This window comes from Ostrinia nubilalis, chromosome Z (assembly GCF_963855985.1).
Source record: "Ostrinia nubilalis chromosome Z, ilOstNubi1.1, whole genome shotgun sequence".
NCBI lineage: Eukaryota > Metazoa > Arthropoda > Insecta > Lepidoptera > Crambidae > Ostrinia > Ostrinia nubilalis.
In genome coordinates, this window is record NC_087119.1 from 23,211,161 (window position 1) to 23,236,055 (window position 24,895).

A 24,895-nucleotide genomic window follows, 5' to 3' on the forward strand; every position below is an offset into this window, starting at 1 on the left:
TATAGAAATTACGTGCTAGCTAGATTGACCCGACACTTGCCGAATATATCCCGTATTTTAGTCTGTACGAGATTAGAATGGTTCTCAAATAGCTAAAAATCAACAAGGCACCTGGTGATGATGTAATCACAGCTGAGCTTCTGAAAGCAGGCGGAACGCCGGTACAAGGCTTTTCAGAAGCTGTTTGATTCCGTCATCCTCAAGGGAAAAACGCCTACGGCATTGCAAAGAAGTATGGTGGTAGTCCTCTTCAAAAAAGTTTGTATAAAAACGTCAAAATGTCAGTCCGTCTCCAGGATTAGGTCTCGAAACCTATCTAGTTGCAGCGAAGGGTGAGACAGGGAGACGTAATATCTCCGAAACTGTTTACCACCGCCCTGGAAGATGTTTTCAAGCTTCTGGGCTGGAGAGGATTCAGCATAAATATCAACGGCGAGTTCATCACCCACCTTCGATTTGCAGACGATATCGTAGTTGTGGCAGATCTAGGCACAATGCTCGATGGCCTCAGTAGAGCCTCGCAACAAGTGGGTCTCAAAATGATCATGGACAAGACAAAAATCATGTCAAATGTCCATGTTGTACCCACTCCTCTGAAAGTTGGAGACTACACTCGAAGTTGTTGATAATTATGTATACCTGAGACAAACCATCCAGTTAGGTAGGTCCAGCTTTGAGAGAGACGTCGATCGTCGAATCCAGCTTGGCTGGGCAGCGTTCGGGAAGCTTTGCGAAATTTTCACGTCCGAAATACCGCAGTGTCTTAAGACAAAAGTCTGTGACCAGTGTGTGTTGCCAGTGATAGTATACGGATTTGAGATGTGGTCGCTTACAAAGGGCCTCATAAAAAGGCTCAAGGTCACCCAAAGGGCGATGGAGCGTGCTTTGCCAAGCATAGTTTCCCTGCGTGCTCGAATCAGAAATGAGGAGATCCGTAGAAAAACCAAAGTGACCGACATAACCCGCAGAATTGCTAAAATCAAGTGGCAGAGCTGAATATGGCCGATGGGGTAGAAAAATTCTCGAGTGGCGACCACGAGTCTGAAGACGTAGTGTGGGCAGGCAGGCCCCTTACTAGATGGATCGACGATCTGGTAAAGGTCAGAAGAGGTGCCTGGATGCGGGCGGCGCAGGACCGATCATTGTGGAAATCCTTGAGGAGACCTTTGTCCAGCCGTTGAACGACATTTGCCTGAAACAAACGAACGTTATGTCTTCGTCTAACATAGAAGATGTAAAACAAAATGAACAAGTAAAATGATCGAACACGTCCAGGCTTCTTTTACTAATTTTTAAAATTAGAAAACAAAACGCAACGTGTTCTTATCATTTAAAACTCAGAGGCACACTGATGCTCAATTACCGCGCTGCCGTGTCCTAAAATTGCAGTGCGCATTAGCCACGAAAATAGTGACAAGACAGCAATATCTCACTAACACGTTTCATACCTTGTTTATAACGACTAGTCTTAGATAATAAAAATAGAATCATTGCACATCACATATTAATAAACAACAAACATAAAATTAAAACTAAATTTCTTTTGTTGAGAACGCTAGGAATATTTCCGGGAGCGTTATCAGCGGCACATCAGAGCCCCGATTACGGTAATTTTTAACGTCAACAATCCAGACACGCTTCTCGATTCTGCGATACGATTGGTCGTTCAACAGCGTACGTCAGCTGTTTTGACCAATCGTATCGCAGAATCAGAAACGCGTCTGGATTGTAGACGTTATAAAAGTTACCGTAATCGGGGCTCAGTAACTCTGACTGAGCTGAGTGATCGACGCACGCAACGACGCTTAGAACACTTCATTCAACTTTTTGAACATAGCCGCATTATAGTTTAGGAATGTAGGTTAACGGCATTTAAGTCTTGTAAAAATGTAAAAAACACATAGATTGTTACATTTGGTTAGCCTTAATGGTGAATTTACTAGTGCAATTTTAATAAATAAATTCATGTAATACAAAGCTATAATGCCGTTATTGGACCTTTGTTGCGTTTAAGTCAAATAATTTTACATAACGGCGTTTTAGTCTTGAGGAGTCTATTAAAGCTTTGCAAAGAGCAGCTTAGCAATATTGTCGTTAAAGTACCTTAACGGCTGTATTGACTAGAAATTGTAAATAACGGCAATAAAGCATTGTAATTTTTCTTAAATTTTTAATTCTAATAACAATTAAAGACGCTTAACCGCGTTTAAGCTAAGAAATGTAATGTAACTGCATTTTAGTTATGTAATCTTGCAGAGGCGAAGCAGTTAGCGGCTTTCTTATTTTTTTTATCTCAGGAACTAAACAAGATATAAAAATTTCGATAATAGTGCTAGATTAAGCATTTTTTTCTGATTTGGGTGGTATTCAAAAGTCAAAATTGACCAATTGTGGGTTAACGGCATTATAGTGATTGGACGGCAGACCTATACGAGTGCAGATGAAGATTTCTACAAACCGTACGTAAAACCAGGGTATAGAAGGCTATTCGCGGAGAACACGGTGAGTGGCGAGTTTTCTGTATTTGTGGAAAGCACGAAAGATAATGAGAAGATCGGGAACAACAATCCCATCCTGACTACCAACCTTTTCAAAAATGAAATCAAGGGCATTACCAATCTTAAAAGAATTAACGCCAATAAAATATGTGTCACATTTTCCCAGTCTAGTAATGCCAATAACTTCCTGAAAAACGATCCCTTCCTAACCAAACACCAACTCAAGGCATACATCCCAGCCACAGCAGTAGAAACAGTCGGCGTGCTTCGTTTTGTACCCACTAGTATCAGCAATGAGGAACTTTTTAAGAAACTCTCGTCATCATACGAGATCATAGGTGTACGTAGGTTCACCAAAAAAGACAACGGCGAAATAAAGCCCTTCCAATCTGTGTCTATCACATTTTTATCAACTGTGTTACCCGAACATGTGTATCTAGACCTTTTTAGGTTCAGAGTATTCCCATACAACGCTCCATTGTTGCAATGCTTCAAGTGTTTTAAATTCAACCATGGTGCTAAAATTTGTAAATCTGTGCAAAAATGCTCAATATGTTCTGAAGAACATCATTTTTCTGAATGTACCTACTTCAAATAAAATAGCCAAATGCATAAACTGTCAAGGAGCTCATCTTGCGATTTCACGGGACTGTCCTGTCAAAAAACAAAAAATGGAAGATAAAAAAAATAAATTAACTTACGCTAATATGGTCTCCAGCAGTGCTGCGGCTACTAAGAGTAGCCCAGTTATCAAAAACTACATAAGCGAGTTTCCTCTACTGGCTGCTCCTAAAACTAACTTAAAATCTATTGCATCAAGGAAGCCACAAGCTAGCTCGGTTTCTACAGCGACCTCTTCCACTTCAACTAACTCGATGGAAGTTAAAGAAAAAGAACCACTTACCAATGAACAATTAATAGATGAAATATTAAACAATGATTTTATTCGCAAGGGCCTTGTAGGCGCCCTTGTCGCTATTGGCAACGAAACGAGGGCAGTCAATAGTTCTATTATACAGGAAATTCTTATAAAAAGTTTCAAAGGGCTTTAAATGGATAAAAGTTTCATAAGAATCTCTCAATTTAACGTCGAAGGTGTTATTAACAAAAAGCCATTACTTATAAAATTTTTGATTGATAATGATATTGATATATGTTTGTTAAACGAAACATGGTTAAAAGAAAACAGTTCTTTTCGTATTCATAATTACAATCTAGTTAGTAAAATAGGTAAAGAAAAAGAAGGCCGGGGTGGAGTCGCCATCCTAGTCAAAGACACTTTGAAATATTCAGTAATAGAGCTTCCCTTTTATGATTTTCTACAACCTGTAGCTATTAATCTGCGAACTGGCATAGGTAATTTAAGTATTCTATGTATATATTGTCCACCACCTAAAGAAAATAGATCAAGATTCAATGGTAGCAAACTGAAACAGATTATTAACTTACTACCTAAGCCACTTTTGCTATCAGGTGATATTAATGCTCACCACATCGCATTCGGCTGTGCTACTAGTAACGGTCGAGGTAATGAAGTTTACAATATATTTGACGAGAGCGACCTCTGTATCCTCAACTCAGGGGCGCCAACCACTGTTGGTAGATCTGTTCATAATCCTTCGGCTATTGATGTAACATGTGTCAGCCCTTCAGTAGCTCCATTATGTGATTGGAAAGTTTATGATGATCCAATGGGAAGTTATCACTATCCCACTATAACAGATATTCAGACTTCTGTTGATAAATATCAGATAGGTGAACCAGTACACAAATTTATTTACAATAAAGCTGATTGGTTTAAATTTCATACTGAAACAGAAAACATGGTAGGTAATATTAATTTAGATAATACAGATCCATTAAGAATTTATGACGATTTCTATAATCATTTGATTAATATTAGAGACAAATGTGTACCTAAAGTAGTCAAAACCTCTCCCAATTTAATGAAAAAGCCTGTACCTTGGTGGGATGATGAGTGTAATAGTGCAGTTAAAAAAAGTAAAGATGCTTTAAATTTTTATAGACGTAATCCAAGCATTGACAACTACATTGCGTATAAAAAATTAGATGCTGCTAAAAAACTAACTCTTAAGGAAAAAAAGAAAATAGGTTGGAAATCTTTATGTGAATCTTTTAATCGATATACTCCTGTTAGTACAGTATGGAACTATATGAAGAGGTTTAAGCGTGTTTCAATTCCTAAACTGCCGAAGAATGATGAATGGATTCCCTCTTTTTTTGAGAAATATTCCCCTGTATCTCCTCCTGAAAAAGAAGTAAATAATTCATTATTGCAAGCATATTTCTGTCAAATTGGTAACGAAAAAGCAGCTTTTTTATCTCAACATTTTTCTTGGGAAGAGTTTATGACTGCCTTGAAGTCTCGTAGGAACACTACACCTGGTTTAGACAATATTCCTTATGAACTTATTCGTCGCCTACATAGTAATGCCAAAAAACTTTTACTGTACATTTTCAATTTACTATGGCAAACACAGGTCATCCCAGACTCATGGAAGACTCAGTGTGTCATCCCTATACTTAAACCAGATAAGCCTCCTGATGACTGTAACTCTTATCGACCAATTTCTCTGTCCTCATGTATAGGTAAAGTATTTGAGTGCATGTTAAAGACAAGATTAGATTATTATGTCGAATCAAATAATATCTTACCAAATGAACAATTCGGATTTAGGAAAGGCCGAAGTGCAGCAGAAAGTTTTACAGCATTGGTCTCAGACCTTAGGAATTCTCTTGACAGTCACTCTGCTACAGCTTGTGTCTTCCTTGATGTACAGGGCGCGTTCGATAACGTGGTCCCCTCAATTTTAATAGCCATCTTATGTGATATTGGAGTACCCGGGGTAGTCTGTAAATGGATTTTCAATTTTTTGTATAAAAGAATAATGTATATAAAATTTAATAACATTTTTCATGGACCCGGATATGTATATAAAGGCACAATGCAGGGCGCTACGATCTCGCCATTATTGTACAATTTATACACTAGTCAAATTAATAAGTATTTAACACAAAGGGATATAAAATTTTTACAATTTGCTGATGATTTATTAATTTATACTGTAAATAAAAATGTAAATACTGCTGTGCATAGTTTAAACCTAGCTTTAGTTGAAATTCATAATTTTTATTCTGGTAAATTAAAACTTGATATTAGTCCCAATAAGAGCGGCGTTATGTTATTCTCGAAAAAATATAATGAATGTAATTCTAATATTTATTATAATAATAATCCTCTTCCATGGATTCAGGAAAAAAAGTTTTTAGGAGTGTGTCTAGATAAAAAACTCACATTTGAAAGTCATATAAAGCTTCTCATTCGCAACTCTTCTAAGGCTTTAAACTTATTACGCTCACTAGCCGGTGTAACTTGGGGTTCTGATCCTAAGATTTTATCAATGTTATACAAGAGTTTAGTGCGTAGTCATTTTGACTATAGTACTTTAGCATATATGAATTGTAGCCCAACCCTATTAAAGAAATTAGATGTTATTCAGAATAAAGCACTTAGAATAATAACAGGAGCTATGTGTTCAACACCTATCAATGCTATGCAATGTGAAACATGCATTCCTCCTTTAGTACTGAGACGTATTCAACTAGCAGCAAATTTTTGTCTCAAACTAATAACTTCAACTAACAAACCAGTACTAGATAGAATCATGCCACCCTTATCTTCCCAAATATGCTCTACTCCTCCTCCTCCAATTACAGGTAATGAGTTAATATCTGGACGCACTCCGGGCTTACTAAGAATTGCATTGTATATTGATTCTCTCACTGTAAATATGTATAAAGATAAGCCATGGCCCATGTACAAAGTTAATTATGAAGATCTTGTTGTAAATAATTTCACCATTTTAAGGGAAAAGATCTCCAATCAAATTGATCTTAATAAATTTCTAAATAAGTCTTATTATAAAGTGTACACAGATGGTTCAAAGAAAGAGAACAGTGTAACCTCTGCATTTTATGATCCACAACTTAAACTTACTCAAAGTCATAAAATTGAAAGCCACTGTAGTATCTTTACTGCAGAAAGTTATGCTATCCTCTTAGCACTTAAACATATCTGTACATGTAATCCACCATCTGACAATATTATTATTCTAACTGACTCTAAAAGCGTATTACTAGCTCTGGAAAATAACTCTTGTAAATATAATTTGAATTATATAATTTATGATATTAAGAAATTAATTAACAACATATATAGACTTACTGGTAAGACACTGCTCTTCCTTTGGGTACCATCGCACCGTGGCATCAGGGGGAATGAAATTGTTGATCTGGCTGCAAGGAATGGCTTTGATGTTGACCATTCTACGTTGTTGAAGATACCTCACACTGACTATCAAGCCGCAATCAGTCAAGACCTGGAAAAGATATGGCATGAGTACTGGACTATTACTAGTATGGAAAAGGGAAAATGGTATGCTAAGATCCAAGGAAGCCCGCCCGCCAAACCTTGGTACCATCGGAGGAATGAGAATATAGATAACAGGAAGTTCATAACCATAATAAATAGGCTGAGATTTGGCCATTGCCACGCTCCCACTCACCTGAAGAGGCTTAACTTGATTCCGAGCGCTGAATGTACATATTGCAATGAAGAGCTTGCCGATATGGAACACATAATCCTGAAATGTAGAAGTTTTGGAATCCAGAGACTGGTCATGATCGATGACCTTCAATCTATTTGTGAACGTGTACCACAGTCGTTGGACGAACTCCTCAAGGATCCGAAACTTTTCAAACCCTTATATACTTTCGTGGTTTCAACTCTGGGAACTATTTGAGAAATTGAGAAGAGTAAGAACTAAGAAAATATCAGTGAATCACAGTGAATCAGTGAAGTGAAGTGTCAAACACAGTTGTCATGTGTCAAATTCAAACAAAAGTTCAACGGACTTCAAAGACTGGCTTAAAAGGGCATGCACCCAGAGCCGTGAAAAACTATATTAAAAAAAAAAAAAAATTGACTTGATTGATTTCTGTGTGTTTGTGTTTATAAAATTTGTATATTTAAGTTTCCAGTCATATTTATAATATTTCTAAAGTACGGAAAATATCAAACGAAGAGATAACCAAGTTAAAGAAATACAATGAAGAATTCCTAATCATACCCATAGTATAGGTATTAAAGAATAAAGTCTTCAAATTTCAAGTACTTACTTGCATGGATAGGAAATTGCCCGTCACAGCAGTATATATGGACATGACTAAAGCCTTCGATCACGTGGATCATGTCATTCTGCTAAAAAAATTAGAGCTTTATGGTATAAGAGGTAATATGCTGGATTTTTTGACGTCTTATTTAACTAACAGACACCAAATAACCAGTATCACTAAAATTTGTCCTAAATTAAAAATAGAAAAATGTTTTTGTTCTGAAAGAAAACTGGTAAAGTATGGAGTCCCCCAAGGAAGTATCCTTGGACCATTACTTTTCTTGATTTACATTAATGACATGCCTAAAGTTACAGATTACTCAATGACCTTATTTGCTGACGATAGTACAATATTATTTACTGGAGATAAATTAGAATCCTACAAATTTGACATAAATATGACACTTTCCAATGTAATTGAATGGCTTATTTCAAATAATATTAAAATAAATTTAAGTAAGACGCATATCATGACATTTAAACAAAACACAAATAAACTAAATCTGGACATTAAATTTAAACACACAAAAATAGAAGAAACCGACAAAACAAAGTTCCTAGGTCTTTGGGTGGATAATAATTTGACATGGAAATTTCAGACAGAAACAGTGTGCAAAAAGCTAAACAAATATTCATATGCTTTATATAGACTTGCCCGACTCGTTAATCAACCCACTGTTTTAATAGCATACCACGCATATGTCGTATCAACGATCCGTTACGGAATCATCTTCTGGGGTAACTCCACGGATAGAGAAACAGTCTTCAGAGCACAAAAGAAATGTGTTCGAGCTCTGTGCAAATTGCGACCAACCGATAGTTGTCTACCACACTTTAGGTCATTGAAACTGCTGACCCTGCCGTGTATTTATATACAGGAAATCTGTCTTTTCGTTAAAAAGAACTTATCGTTATTTGAGACATTAAATAGTAAACGTCATAAAAACAAAATATGCTCGAAAACACATAAGACTGCTTTGTTCACGAAAAATGTCACGGGTATGGCACCACGTATTTTCAATAAGTTACCGGACAACATAAGAAATAAAGAAGAATTAATTTCCTTTAAAAATGCATTATTTCACTTTCTGGTTGAGAAGGCATACTACTCCATTAACGAATTCCTCCTGGACAATTTAAAAATGTGATCATAAAAATTAAATGTTTGCATGTAAAATTATAAAATGAACAGGTTTTAAGTAAATTAGTTAATTAGTATTAAGTAACCATTTATATGTATATTGCACGCCATCTGCTTGGCAAATTGTAGCTGAACAATTTTACGTTTAAATTTAAGATCCATCAATGTATGATATGTACCTACAATTGCAATAAACTAATTTGATTTGATTTGATTTGATTTGATTTGATCAAAATTAACAGAATAACCGAACTCCACTACCTATCCCATAATGCGAGGTTCACAGTAATTATTCAACTTACATGAAGCAGTCAGAAAGTTTATTGAGATTTGAGAAATAAAGTTACACTCATAAGTAGCAAAGTAAGTACATAAAGTCTACAATATTAGCTATACTCCGCACATCTTGATTTTCATAAGTAACAGCACCGGAGAAAAGGAAAAATATCTTTATTCCTACAAATAAGCTTTCACCTTCTTTCCTATATTTATTTCACATAGTTCTTTCACTGTGTAATAATATTGATGATCAACATTTTGTATGTAAACTTAAAATACAAAATAGGATTAAGTAAATGTTTCTATTAATGAACTGTTTATGTAATTGTAATATTTATAATTGTGTTTAAATAATATTCTTTCTTTTTTCAGACAGTGGATGAAGAAGTGTGGGATTATGAGTGATTATTTCATTCTAAAGCAAACATAAGCAAGTCTCGCTCACTGTCATGAAAATTCACAATAACAATCAACAAGAAAAACTTCAAGGATACTGGCTATGCTAACCAATTCATGGAATTCTGTTAGTATTTGAAATTATAAATAGCTATTTATATTGTAAAACAAGTTTTCCAAATAAAGATTTTGTAAATAATGGTTGAATTATTTTGAAATTACACTGCAATAATGAATTTATTGCCTGGTTGGTAGCGGCCTTTCTGCTACCTTTATGATGTCGTCGGTCCACCTTGTGGGTGGACGTCCCACGCTTCGTATTCCGGTACCCGGCCTCCACTCCAGAACCTTGCTGCCCCATCGGGCAACATGGAAAGCATTGGGGGAGGCCTATGTTCAGCAGTGGATGTCCTATGGCTGAGATGATGATGAAGGAATTTATTATAATGGAATAAATTGTACAAGATTATCATCCTGTCACATTAAAGCCCTTAAAAAGACCAAATGGAGGAATTAGATTGATAGTAATGTGGAATGTATGTATGGTATCACCGTCAAGTTATAAAATTAGTAAAATTCATTTATTCTCATTGTTATTATAGCACGTTTGATTACACATTGAAACCCAATGCTAATTTCTGACAATGACCTTGCCACTGTTTCAGGGCCGGATCTACCTATGGGCTGATTGGGCTGCAGCCCAGGGCCCCGAGGTTACAAGGGGCCCCCAGATCCCGCTAAAAAGTAGGCCATAATTTGAAAAAAAAAAAAAATAGTTGTCTGTAAAGTCGGTTTACGGACGATATTTTTACGTGACAACGTCATAAGAAGTTTCAGCCCAGGGCCCCACAAATTCACGATCCGGCCCTGCACTGTTTGAAAATAATGTAGACACAAGAAGCTCGGTCACCACATTCCGCCCCATTTTCAATAATTTTACAAGATTATGTACATACAGATGACAGTAGGTACTTAAATCAAGCTAAACACTGTGGGGTATCTTACGTCATTTGCAACTTAATATGTATTGTCTGATGTACTGTTGACTGCCTACCTAAGTAGGTAAGTAAGTATTGGTTATTTTACAAGGTAAGTAATGCAATAATTAATATGTGGGTGGGACTGTGGGAGCACTAAGATTTTGCAGCTAGCGATTATAAACTGTCGCAAGATTCGCCTCACATCCATTGCAATAATTACAAAATGCAGCTTCTGATAAACTCTTGAACTAGAACTCAATCTCCACCTAAAGTATCACAAAGGTGCTATAAATAATGTAAATAGATTTTTTATATTATTTGAATAGATTTTAGATTCCTTTCTTTGAATTTTTCTAGCCTCAAATTAGTCGTAAAATGTCATTTACCTACCATTGTAAATGATAATAATATAAATCACAGATATAGTGACGTCAAACAAAATCGATATAACGCCGCGATAGCAGTTTATCACGGCGCGCATCTTAGCCCTGCAGGATGGAGTTTGGTGTAGATGTTACGGCTAAAGATAGTTGTGAACATAAACTTAAGATTAGCCGGCTAAACTTAAGTTTATCTTCGAAAAGTAGCTAAAGTTCGATAGCATGTTAGTTTGCGTCGTGATATTCCATCTTTAGCCGGCTAATGTGCACATTAGCCAAAACGAAACGGCTAAAAATGTATTCGATGGGCGCGCCAGGCCGGCGGAGGGCTTGAGGGGGCGGTGGGGTGCGATGGTGAGGGACCTCCTCGTGGTGCACCCTGGGCAACGTCCGCGTGGTCTGTTCACGCGGGCGGCTAACTTCTCACCTGCGCGGCAGGTCTCGTCAACTCGGCGGGCCTGTCGGGCAACCCGTAACCCACAATTGAGTGGGCCGGGGGCCGTCGAGGCATTTGCCCGGGCCACGATGCAGGGGACATCTTTAAAAACCCCCACAGGTGGGGGCTGGCGGGGCGTTCGCCCGGGCCCATTCTTTGGAGGGCCGCTCTTGGTACTTCTCTGATCAGCAGAGCTGACCGAGCAGCGGCATAGAGCAGACCGTAACCCGCTACGGCGGGCCGGGGGTCCTGTTTTACCAGGGCCGCGAGGAGAAAACCTCTATAAAAAACAACTGGAGGAGGGGATTGGGGGTTCCCTCGAAGCCAGAGAGGCTTGCTCGTGAGCGAGCCTCTAGCCTGAGGCGGAGCTGCGGACGAATGTCCAACCAGGACAATAACTCGCGGCTCCGTTTCTTTGGGCTCTGGTGGAAACCGTCGGGTTTTAGTGGGTAGGCCCCGCCTTTAGTGAGTAGGCGGGGAGAGTCCCACATAACCCACTGGCCGTCCCCATAGACCAGTGGGTATGCGCAAAGCATTTCCCGACGAAAAAAAAAAAAAAAAAAAAAAAAGGGCTTGAGGGGGCGGTGGGGAGACAACGCGCGCGCAGTTTTATTTTGTAATTTTAAATACCTACAGAAGATTCAATTGTAATGACCAAATGGTTCCTTATTATTTTATTTTAATGATTAGGTAGATATTGTTTTAAGTGATTAATATTTTGTTATTGTAATAATTGTAATTTTGAATACCTACATAGGTACATAAAAGTATGTGTAATGAAAGTGATAATTTTTTAACACGTTCCGCCGCGGTAACGGCACATACAGTAAGGGTGGAATTTATTCATATTATGGCAGTACGGGTCTCGCCGTTTTCACGAAAATCAATCTAAAAATCACTACGGCAACAACCGTCAATTTTACATTAGAGTTTCATAGAGAGCCTACTTGTTTTGTGCTAAATATTGGGGGAGGCCTTTGTCCAGCAGTGGACGTCATTTGGCTGAAACAACAATTGTGAACAACAGTACGGGTATAGGTGTATGAAACATTTATGTGAAGATTGTTAGTGTCATAGTGGACTGGAGTACAGCGTCGGAACGTGTTAATTTAATAAAGTTTTCGTGTCAAAATAGTAAACATCATTACATTGTTTCCTTTTCCATTTCCTTCTACATTTTTAGCCAAGGGCCTGCGGTTACACTTAAGTTTAGCCGTCTAAAGATAGAAGAAACTAACATTAACACCTCGTCGAAGATAAACTTAAGTTTAGCCGGCTAATCTTAAGTTTATGTTCACACCTATCTTTAGCCGTAACATAGACAAGTGTGCGGTCTTACATGTAGAGCGGGGAAAAGTTGTGAATTCTCCGAATTTACAACTTTCTGAGACAATGACACTCAAATCTCTCTCCGAAACTGAGACCTATAAGTATCTTGGTATGTCAGAATCGTTAGGTATATCGATAGAAGACATAAAAAAATCGGTTAAAGAACGCTTTTGTAGCCCTCTGACAAAAGTTCTTAATAGCCTTTTGTCTGGCGGCAACAAAGCAAGAGCTTTCAACGGTTGGGTGATGCCTCTACTAATATACTCCTTCGGCATACTAAGATGGACTCAGACTGAGCTTGACGCCCTGGATAGGAAGGTACGTCAGCAGCTTACACAACATCGCATGTTACATCCGCGCTCATCTGTAATGAGACTGTACATTCCACGGAAGTGGGGAGGTCGAGGCTTTCTAAATGCCAAGAACCTCCACAACCGTGAAGTGTGCAGTCTCAGGGATTATTTCCTTACCAATGAGTGCGGAATGCATCGCGATGTTGTGGCAGTTGACAAAGGCCTCACGCCGCTCTCCTTGGCGAACGAGAACTGGCACAAGCCAAAGGTACTGAGCGTCGCGGATCGTAAGGACGTATGGAAGAGCAAGGAGCTGCACGTGAGGTTCTATCGGGTCCTAACAGGTCCCGATGTGGACCTCCTCGCCTCGGTGAACTGGCTACGCTTCGGTGACCTCTTCGGGGAAACCGAGGGTTTTGCTTGTGAGGTAATGATGACGAACAACTATCGAAAATATATCCTGAAGGACGGTACGGTCGACATTTGTCGAGCATGCCACCGTCCCGGAGAGTCACTCAGGCATATAATTTCTGGTTGTTCGCATCTTGCTAACGGTGAGTATTTGCACAGGCATAACCTAGTAGCCAGAATCATCCATCAGCAACTTGCTCAGCTTGCTCTTTAGTACGGCCTTCTTGAATCTGAGTCGCCATATTACCAGTACCAGCCGGTGCCAGTTCTTGAAAATGGTCATGCATTGCTCTATTGGGATCGGTCTATCATCACAGACAGGACTATTGTATGTAATAAACCTGATATTGTGGTGGTTGACCGATCCCAGCAACGTCGGGCAGTGCTCTTGACATCACCATCCCGCATGACGAAAATCTCGTGAAGGCCGAAAAGGAAAAACAAAGCAAATACCTTGACTTGGACCACGAGGTGACCGCCATGTGGGATGTTGACTCGACGATCATTGTCCCGATAGTTGTCTCGGCAAACGGGCTAATAGCGACGCGATGAGCTTCGACCAACATCTAAAGAAGCTCTCGCTAGATGGTTGGTCGATATTCTTATTTTTTCTTATAGTAGGGGGGGAGAGGGTCAAAAAGTAGCGAAAATAATCTTACCTAATAAACGAATGGCCCCAAATAAGTACAAAAAAATCAAGCATCAAGACCAAACTAGTCGCGTTATCAGGGTTGCTATGTGCTCTCTATGGTGCCCTCATTTTCTACTCTTTTTTGCTCTTTTGTGTCGCACCGTAGTGCAAAAAGTGCAACCAACACTTGAACTTGGAAATACGGACGGACATTATATAGCCTGACCAGGAACATAAAAACCCTGGCATAGAGGCGCGTCAATAGCATTTGATAGTGCAACACTGAGTACAGTCGTACCTGTGTTAAATTAATAGGCTAACTTTATGTATCAGGATTCAGGATTACGGGCTAATTTGATATTTTCATAAATTAACGAAAAAATATTATTATAGGTAACCTGGTTTAAATAAATTAAACGAAACCATCAATCGAGCTAGTAGAATTTATTTTATTATTCATCAATAATCAAATTCAGAACTTGAATATTCAACTGCAATGTCTGCTCATGAACGCTTCAAACTCGGTACTTCTTTCCCAATTCCATAAAATTCAACACTTAGAAAGTGACAAAAAAAATTAAAATAGGTATAGCCTGACCAGGAACATAAAAACCCTCGCCATGTTGCGGAAAACTAATGGTACTAATTTCTTTTAATGGCAACAGTAACTGAAAACTTCATTGACATGTCACCTTGCATGTCAGTCTATTGCTGTCAAAGTGTAAACAAACTTTATTTTAAATGTGCGCAATGATTTTGTGAATTAAATTGCTAAAATCTTTTTATAGTCGTGAAAGAAAAGTGGTTCACAATGTGTTAAAGGGTGGATCCGCCGATTTGATTCCGCGAGATTTATTTTACGTTTTTTGAAAAACTTTACAGGAATGCGTGCAAACTAGCTTAAACTGAAAGGTTAAGCAATGAGCTTTTTAGATCAGTGTGAGGCCCTTAGATTCAATCGTTATTTTAGAAGTAACAAGCGTCCAAATATTTTTTCACAAAATGGTAATGACGTTTTCCCAATGGTAATGATTTTATTAAAATGGTAATGATCTTATGTTAATGGTGATGACGAAATATAATTTTATAGTAATACATTAAATTAAAATAACTTGAAAACTAAAATTTAGATATAATTGTTCAGCTAAACACCAATTTTATCTATGTTATTTTCCTAGCTAAGCACGTACCTATTAAAGAATGGGTTGGAAATAAAAGTAAATGTATTCAATAATTTAATGAATTTATTGAATTTGGAACAATACGGACATTAGTTAAAATTTTTTTACGTTCCTAAATTATTCAGAATCAGAAAAAATATATATTTACACCAATGAGGATTTTGATTGAAAAATATGCCAAGCTACTCTTACTTAGACTTACACAATAGTCAACATACAAGAAATGAATAAAAAAACGTCTTTTCGTAAACTAATAAAAAACCTTCTCATTTAAAAACAAAGCTTAAAGAACAATGGGACAAAACGTCCCCAGAACTGTAGCACTTTAATACCTACCTTATATGATAGACCATGCTAATACCCGACCGATCTCTCTAGCTACAATCACGGCAAAGGTCCTTGACAGTGTGCTTGACTCTCTACTAGATAAATATTTAAAATCACATGATGCTCAATTCGGGTTTAAGCCTGGACTGTCGACCGAGAGCGCCATCCTTAGTCTTAAGCACACTGTCAGGTACTACACGGATCAGGGGACTCTCATTTACGCATGCTTCCTCGACCTCTCCAAGGCGTTAGATCTTGTGTCTTATGACATCCTTTGGGATAAGATGAGGAGGCAGGGCATCCCGTCAGAAGTATCACAAATATTCCATTATTGGTATGCTAACCAGATTAACAGCGTAAGATGGGCTAACGTTTTTTCTGAGGAGTATGGGTTGCAGTGCGGGGTGAGACAGGGTGGGCTGACGTCTCCCAGGCTTTTCAACCTATACGTAAATGACCTCATTGTTGCCCTTAGCAGTATGCGTATCGGATGCTGGGTAGATGGTGTTTGTATCAACAACATAAGCTACGCTGATGATATGGTACTGCTGGCGCCAACAATGGGGGCTCTCAGAAAGATGGTGGGTGTGTGTGAAGTGTATGCTAAATGCCATGGCTTATTGTATATTGTGAAGAAGAGCGAATACATGGTATTTAAGGCCGCCAGTAAATGTCCAAACGTGGTACCCGACCTCTTGCTTAATGGGGTAAAGTTAAACAGAGCCACTAAATTTAAATATCTCGGACACTACGTTACTGATGACCTTAAAGATCATGTTGATATCGAGAGGGAACGAAGGGCGCTGGCAGTAAGGTGTAATATGTTGGCTCGCAGGTTTGCCCGATGTAATGACCATGTCAAGATCACTCTGTTTAAAGCATACTGTCAGAGTCTATACACGGGAAACCTGTGGACCACGTACTCGCAGAAATCGCTTAGCGTCCTTCGGGTCCAATATAACAACGGTTTCAGGATGCTGTTGGGCTTGCCTCGCTTCAAATGTTTGCTCAGTCGCACACTGACGGCTTCTTTGCTGTCCTATGCAAGAAGACTGCCTCGTTGCTCAGTAGGATACGGGCGAGCCCCAACAGTATCCTGAAGACCGTGGCGGAGAGTACGACTCTCCTATTATCCGACATTTCCTTCGGCTACTTCTTACCGAACGGGTTGGATAATTAGTGGTATGTTATAATAAGTAAATTACTAACATAGTTGTATAAGGCACCCATTTACTAACCATGTGGATCATTGTTATCTTTAAATGAATAAATTGAATGGAATACTATAATTTTATTATAATTATGACAGCTCAAGTGTGACATGTCTCAGAAAAGTTATATCAAAAATAAAAATTCATAAGCAACCCTGAAAAAATACATACAAAATCACTTTTGACCAACTTCAAAGGGCACGACAGCTTGACCCAGGGACAATTCGACCCCTGCTACAACTCAAACCCTGCGACAACTTGATTTTTTTCAAAACTCAACACTTTTAACTTACTTCAAATGGTTTCACGACTGCTGGACAGTGGCGGCGTAGCATGGGTTGGCACCCGGGGCATAGCACAGCACAGCACCCCCCGTCATAAGTCCTTAATGTAAGTAAGTTGGGTATACATATAGCGGGGAGGTAAGACACCCCAAAATGGTCCTCCCTTACGCCGCTGGTGGCTGGACCCTACGACTGCTTAACCCTACGACCACTCGAACCCTCCGACAACTTACACTTGTGACCCTGTGACAAGTCGAACACTGCGACACGTCAACCCCTGCGACTACTCTGAGCATTTATTGTAGATACAGTTCAGGCATTGATTGATGGAGCTAAATGGTTTACAATAAGTATCATAGTTGAATATTTTGGACTTGTCGTAGGGGTCGAGTTGTCCGGGTCAAGTTTTTGTAGGGTCGACCTTCGTTTAAAGTAAGGTACTTGATACAAATAAGGCCTACGTTCTAATAAGGCCTATACATCAGAAAACACAGATAAACAAATCCAATGAGGATCATTTCGATTTTTAGCTGTGAATGCAGATTTATAGGGCTAAGAAATCCTTAATAAACAGTCCAAAAATTTTTGTTCTACGACAAAAATTGACGAAGTTATGGCCAAATTACTAAAAAAGTTCAATGACCGCCCGGCGCGGGGACGATGACGTCATTATATCCGATCCGAACGCTGCCGGCGTACTGCGTGGATAGAAAATATTTTTTTCTAGTCAAACTATCAGTTTTAGAGAAAAACTTGTAATGACATTTATTCATCAGAATAAAGTAAGCTATCGATCGGTAATTTTTAAAAATAGAAATTGTGATAAATAACGCAAAAAATCCATACGCTCATACGATTCAATGGAACGCAGAGACGCGATTGGGGTCTCCGCAGTGGTGTATTTGGTGATTTATTCAAATAAAGTGTTCATAAGTGTTGTTAGAGTCATATCTTCGTCCAAGTAAAATATAAAAATGTATAAGTATTAATTTATTTACTTCTAACAATACGGTATAGCTGAGGCAGATACACTTTGCCTAGGCTACAAGACATTGCTATGAAGATCATTTCGATGTACACGCAATACCTACCTGTTATTTTGTTTTTCTGAGTTAAACCAACGTACCTACCTATCTATTCGCCGTTCCCATGGGCGGGCCAGCTGCTGCAGGAAAGGACAGCTGCTCCCTCCTGGAAATCTATTTAATCTTAGCCTAGAAGCTGGGTATGACTCCCCCGCCCCCCTCCTCTCCGCAGGTCATAAGCTGGGCATGACTTCCCCTCGGCCAGAAGTTGGATATGATTTACACCCCCCCCCCCCCCCAGGCCCGAAACTGGGTATGACTTGACCCCTCCCCCTCCCCCCAGGCCAGAAGCTGGTTAAGACTTGCCCCTCCCCCCAGGCCATAAGCATAAGCTGGATATGACTCCCCTTCGGCCAGAAGCTGGGTATGACACCTCCCCCATGACAGAAATGCCAGAAACTGGGTATGACTTGACCCCCCCCTCCCCCCAGGCCAGAAGCTGGGTAAGGCTAGCCGCTCCCCCCAGCCCATAAGCATAAGCTAGGTATGACTCCCCCTCGGCCAGAAGCTGGGTATGATTTACCCCCTCCCCCCCTCCCACCAATGCCAGAAGCTGGGTAAGGCTTGCTCCCCCCCCCAGGCCAGAAAACGGGTATGACTTGCCTTTCCCCCCCTCCCACCAAGGCCAGAAGCTGGGTGAGGCTTGCCCCTCCCCCCAGGCTATAAGCTGGGTATGACTTATCACCCCCCCCCAGGCCAGAAACTGGGTATTAGCATCATATTATGTATTATTATGTTCAATACAAACAATCATTAAGTTACACTCACCCCAACCGCGTCTCCGCATTGCATCGAATCCTATGAAAATGTGGTTTTTGGACATAGCGATGCTTATTTTTCACAATTTTTATTTTTAAATATTACTGGTCGATAGGTTACTTTATTTTGATGAATAAATGTTATTAAAAGTTTTTTTCTAAAACTGATAGTTTAGCTGGAAAAAAATATTTTCCATCCCAATAGTACGCCGGCTGCGCTCGATTCGGATATAATGACGTCACGCGGCCCTGCGTACGTTGACTTTTAGCGGCAAAAACGGCCTATGTTTATTACTTAATATCTTCGTAAGTAATGGTCCGATTTGGATAATTCAAAAAGATATATCTTTCTTATGTCTTAAAGATTAACGTAGATACTAGTTTTATTGCATTTTCTACAACAGTACTGATCCTCATTGGGATAATACTTCAAGGACACGTACTCATATGCCCTACAACCCGGTAGAGTGCAAGAGCGTCCCGATCCACGATCCCAGCACCAATTGGCACGCATTCTTTTAAGGTGGTGGTTGATTTCGTGCTCTCTTATAAAAATCTGGCGATTTCATCTTAAATTTTCGGTAAAATAACGCTGTTTTAGATTAAGCTTTTCTTAGTAATCGTTTCTAAATATTTCTTACTAGCTAATAATTACCTTAATTTGTACTACTGGCTATAGATGCAAATTTTTAAAGACAACAAGAGCAAAATATCTAATAAGGCCTAGGCCTTATGTCAGCATGGTAGGCCATATTGGATACTTATGTCAACACCTGATTACGGACAAATTCATTAAACTAAATGAGTCAAAGAGTAACTAAATATTTATTTAATAAGAATGTTACTAACAGCACAGAAAATAAAAAGAAATCAGAGTAAAAAAAAAAATTACTAAACCTGTAAAAAAAGAAACAAAATACAAAACCAATAAAAAAAAGGAAAAAAAAGCCGTATGTATAATTCTAAAGGATTAAAGCTAATATTATCATGCCTGTCTCGAAGACAATGTAGCAGATATGCTACCATAAAGGACTGCTTTTGGTGGTATCATAAAGATTGTGTAGGAGTTCGTAAAGATGATTCAGAAGCCTTTTTATGCCCTGGTTCTAACAAAAATTGAGATCTCATTTTGTTTACAAAAAATCAAGACAAAATGATGTTCCTAAACTGATTTATTTAAAAGGTTTTATGTGTAGGCCTTATTCGAACACGGTGTTTTAATAAGCCCTATACAAAAAAATAATATTGTTTGTTTTTGATATTTTTTTTGATAATTTAAGTAAGGAATCATTACTTTGTTACTATGAATATTTAATTTTATCTATAATTTATGCATTATTCTTAATAAGTGGAATTTAAGTTTATCTAGAGATATACAGTATATTTCTGTTTACTTGGTATGTAAAATTTTGATAACGCAAACAAATCGACGTGTTTAATGTTATAAGACCGCATTTTGTTTAATACAACCTCAATTTTAAGGTCTACAGGCATTTGAATCATATAGGCCTTATTCCGTGTAGGTGATTTAATAAAGCCAAAATCAGTGGTTTCGTAATTTGCTTATTTTGAATAGATTTAGTTAAAAATTGTGTTATTTTTTGTAATATTGCTAAAATTAAAGGATGGAAGAAGTTAATTAACCTTGTTTTTGTTGACTGGCGTTAATATTTATTTAAATATAAGCATTTAAAGTTAGGTAGGCCTTATTTGTATCAAGTACCTTAGGTTAAAATTAATTTAATCGAGTTATCACAGGGGTCGAGTTGTCACAGAGGTCCAGTTGACCCCGATGACAACTATGATACTTATTGTAAACCATTTAGCTCCATCAATCAATGCCTGAACAGAATCTACAATAAATGCTCAGAGTAGTCGCAGGGGTTGACGTGTCGCAGTGTTCGACTTGTCACAGGGTCACAAGTATAAGTTGTCAGAGGGTTCGAGTGGTCGTAGGGTTAAGCAGTCGTAGGGTCCAGCCACCAGCGGCGTAAGGGAGGACCATTTTGGGGTGTCTTACCTCCCCGCTATATGTATACCCAACTTACTTACATTAAGGACTTATGACGGGGGGTGCTGTGCTGTGCTATGCCCCGGGTGCCAACCCATGCTACGCCGCCACTGTCCAGCAGTCGTGAAACCATTTGAAGTAAGTCAAAAGTGTTGAGTGTTGAAAAAAATCAAGTTGTCGCAGGGTTTGAGTTGTCGCAGGGGTCGAGTTGTCACAGGAGTCAAATTGTCCCGGGGTTAAGCTGTCGTGATACCCATTGAAGTTGGTCAAAAGTGGTTTTGTATGTATTTTTTCAGGGTTGCTTATGGATTTTTATTTTAGATATAACTTTTTTCTGAGACACGCATGTCACACTTGAGCTGTCATATAATAAAATTATAGTATTATAAGGTAGGTATTAAAGTGCTACAGTTCTGGGGACGTTTTGTTACATTGTTCTTTTAGGAAACCATTCATAGTCATCATTACCATATACAAAGTGTCATCACCATAAGCCTAAATGATATGGTAATGATGTTAATGGTAATGACGAAAACGATTTTAAAATTATATAAAAATAATTGTCACCACTATTGGGACACCTCAATATCGCCATTTTTTTATTGTAATCACATGCTACAAAGTGCTAATTATTAGAAAAATATCGATATATTAAACTTACTAAATCGCACAAAATGGGAATGACGCGAGCCGATGACAAACTGCGAGTGTCTCTCGTTTTCGGAGTTTAAAAAGTCTCGGAGCTGCGTAAATTTTACGTGCATTCTGTTCTGTTACGAGCAACGAATTGAAGAGTGGGACACGCGGACACAAGCGGGGATAAGTCGCGTCGCAGCCGCATTAAAGAACCTTTGATGCTGCCGCGATGGCTATGACGATTTCTCGTGACAATATTTCAATTCATGATTCCATTTTATTGGCTAATACGATTTCAATATAATTTTGTTATTTTGTCACGGTAAATATGTACATTTTAAATTTATAATCAAAATCTGGTCTGTGTATAGGTAAAGTAAAAAAAATTAAAAGACAACGGCAAAGGTCAGTACTTTTACTGTGATGGTAATGACGTTTAGTGCGTGTTTTCTTGATTATCGAAATAACTTGAAGTATTTAATCAATATGGATCATGGCGCCTTATGTGGAAACTTGTATGAATCGTTATTCAGAAGTTTAATTTAGGTACCAGAACTACAACAGTTTTTTTTTTATCGATCGGAACATAAGTTTTTTACTGTTTCGCGGATTTACCCTAAAGTATTTGTCGAAGAGAAATACTAAGAGTTCGGACAATATTTTCATTGAATAATTTTTCCGACAAGGGTGTCAAATTGACTGACATGTTTATCGTATAGTACAGTCCACTATGAAAATTAGCTGTGGTTTGTTTCAACTACCTATTTTAAAGTTTTTTGTCACTTTCTAAGTGTTCAATTTTATGAAATTGGGAAAGAAGTACCGAGTTTGAAGCGTTCATGAGCAGACATTGCAGTTGAATATTCAAGTTCTGAATTTGATTATTGATGAATAATAAAATAAATCCTACTAGCTCGATTAATGTTTTCATTTAATTTATTTAAACCAGGTTACCTCTAATAATATTATTTCGTTAATTCATGAAAATATCAAATTAGCCCGTAATCCTGAATCCTGATACATAAAGTTAGCCTATTAATTTAACACAGGTACGACTGTACTCAGTGTTGCACTATCAAATGCAATTGACGCGCCTCTATGCCAGGGTTTTTATGTTCGGTCAGGCTATAGTTGAAACAAACCACAGCTAATTTTCATAGTGGACTGTATAAATGCATGTATATGTCGCAGGCAAATTGTATGATTCCGCATTTTACAAACGGCGTCGTCAGTTTACAAACGCTCGCTGTTCTATGAAATGCCGAAGGCAAATTGGCGACTCGTTCAATTGATAAAATTTCGACTATGATTGTTGCAATAGGGTGACCATTATAAAACACATGTTGGACAAATCAGACTTAATTTCAGAAATCAGGTAGGTATCTATTCAAGTAAGACAAACCTAAAATACTAGTTACTCCTAAAGTAATAAAAATATTTTCGTAATAAAAACAACACTAAACTAATTTAAACTATTGACGTACCTATAGGTAGGTACATAAAACTATGACATAAAATAAGTTTCGATAGTCAGTCCTTTAATTAAGTCTTACATTTTAATTATACCTAGAAGAAGTCTAGAAGACAACACAATATTTTTTTAAACCAATAATATTCCGCAGCAGTCCTCCACCAGTCCGAGCACCAGATTCCATTGTCACCTTAGCGTTTTTTACGTGCCGGATAACCTCAAAAACTATTTCATTTTTCCATAGCTTTTTCACTGCTCCTATTTGTGAATCGTAAAATATTTTTAATTAACTAAGTATAATAAATGTCTTTTTTTGTGAAAAGTCCTTTGAATACGTAGAATTTGCACTGTTTTCTGTATCACAACACCACGACTCGACGCCATTTTTCTTGTTTTGATTAGCAGCGCCTCGCGTGGTAAGAAAAAGAACTAAATACTTCAATTTGCCTCGGCATTTTGTAAACAGCAATTGAATTGGCTATCAAATGTTTTGGCATATTATAAAGTGCCCAGGCAATTTACATTTTGCCTTCGGCATTTCATAGAGCAGCGAGCGTTTGTGAACTGACGACGCCGTTTGTAAAATGCGGAATCATACAATTTGCCTGCGACATATAGACTGCAGTGTCTGCTCATGAACGCTTCAAACTCGGTACTTCTTTCCCAATTCCATAAAATTCAACACTTAGAAAGTGACAAAAAACTTTAAAATAGGTAGTTGAAACAAACCACAGCTAATTTTCATAGTGGACTGTACTATACGGTAAACATCTCAGTCAATTTGACAACCTTTGTTGGAAACTTTATTCAATGAAAATATTGTCCGAACCCTTGGTATTTCTCTTCGACAAATACTTTAACACATTGTGAACCACTTTTCTTTCACGACTATAAAAAGATTTTAGCAATTTCATTCACAAAATCAATTGCGCACATTTAAAATAAAGTTTGTTTACACTTTGACAGCAATAGACTGACATGCAAGGTGACATGTCAATGAAGTTTTCAGTTATAGTTCCAAAATACTGAACTGTCCTATCGATGACATTGACAGCGGGGCGCCACCGTCAATACCGAATCGCTGGTTCCGATTTTTGCCATGTTGGAAACCATAAAGTTGAACGATGGTAGCGCCCCCCTGTCATTGAGTTTGGCGGGACAGTTCAGCGTGGGTCATCTATACTGTGGGTCTAGACAAAGTGCCATTATAATCGCAAACCAGTCGAAAAGTGGTCGAAAAGTCCCTTTTTTGTATGGAATTTGACGGATTCGATTTTCGATTCGATCAAAAAGTGCGTTTTGTCTAGGGGGGCTGTTGCCATTAAAAGAAATTAGTACCATTAGTTTTCCGCAACATGGCGAGGGTTTTTATGTTCCTGGAACTTTATGGTTCCTGGTCAGTGGGTCTAGTCAAAATGCCATCGCAAACCAATGGGAAGTTTTCACTAATGTCAGTCGCCGCGTCACCAGTGATTCGATTCGTTCGGAAAATGGCAGCCAAAATGCACATTGAACCACTAACGACGCGGCGATATAAAAGTTCATTCAAAATCGAATAAAAATTAAATGTCTATGACTTTGCGATTGTTTTTACTTTTTCTAGTTTTTTTTTTTTAAATTAGTTTCTTCCTTCTTTCAGTGGGTCTAGTCAAAATGCCATCGCAAACCAATGGGAAGTTTTCACTAATGTCAGTCGCCGCGTCACCAGTGATTCGATTCGATCGGAAAATGGCAGCCAAAATGCACATTGAACCACCAACGACGCGGCGATATAAAAGTTCATTCAAAATCGAATAAAAGTTAAAAAATGTCTATGACTTTGCGATTGTTTTTACTTTTTTTAGCTTTTTTTTTTTAAATTAGTTTCTTCCTTCTTTCTGCGGGTCTAGTCAAAACGCACTTTAAAATCGCAAACCCATCGCAAACCAGTCGCAAACAAATAAACAAATCGCAAAAGAGGTC

The 24,895-nt window shown here is 38.3% G+C and overlaps 3 long non-coding RNA genes across 4 annotated transcripts in view; 2 read left to right on the forward strand and 1 right to left on the reverse strand.

Moving 5' to 3' along the window:
* The window catches only part of LOC135086721 (uncharacterized), a 227,931-nt gene that overhangs the window by 134,044 nt on the left and 68,992 nt on the right, over window positions 1–24,895 (forward strand). The window lies entirely within an intron of this gene.
* Window positions 4,616–7,467, reverse strand: LOC135086899 (uncharacterized). Its single transcript, XR_010260635.1, has 4 exons — window positions 7,085–7,467; window positions 6,745–6,898; window positions 5,175–5,370; window positions 4,616–4,766 (listed from the first exon to the last, which is right to left on the reverse strand). It is a non-coding gene; the product is annotated as an uncharacterized LOC135086899 (long non-coding RNA).
* On the forward strand, window positions 7,506–9,675 carry LOC135086900 (uncharacterized). Of its 2 annotated transcripts, none has more exons than XR_010260636.1 (3): window positions 7,506–7,810; window positions 9,077–9,197; window positions 9,486–9,675. It is a non-coding gene; the product is annotated as an uncharacterized LOC135086900 (long non-coding RNA). The 2 variants fall into 2 exon arrangements; XR_010260637.1 differs by having other exon boundaries at window positions 7,506–7,659.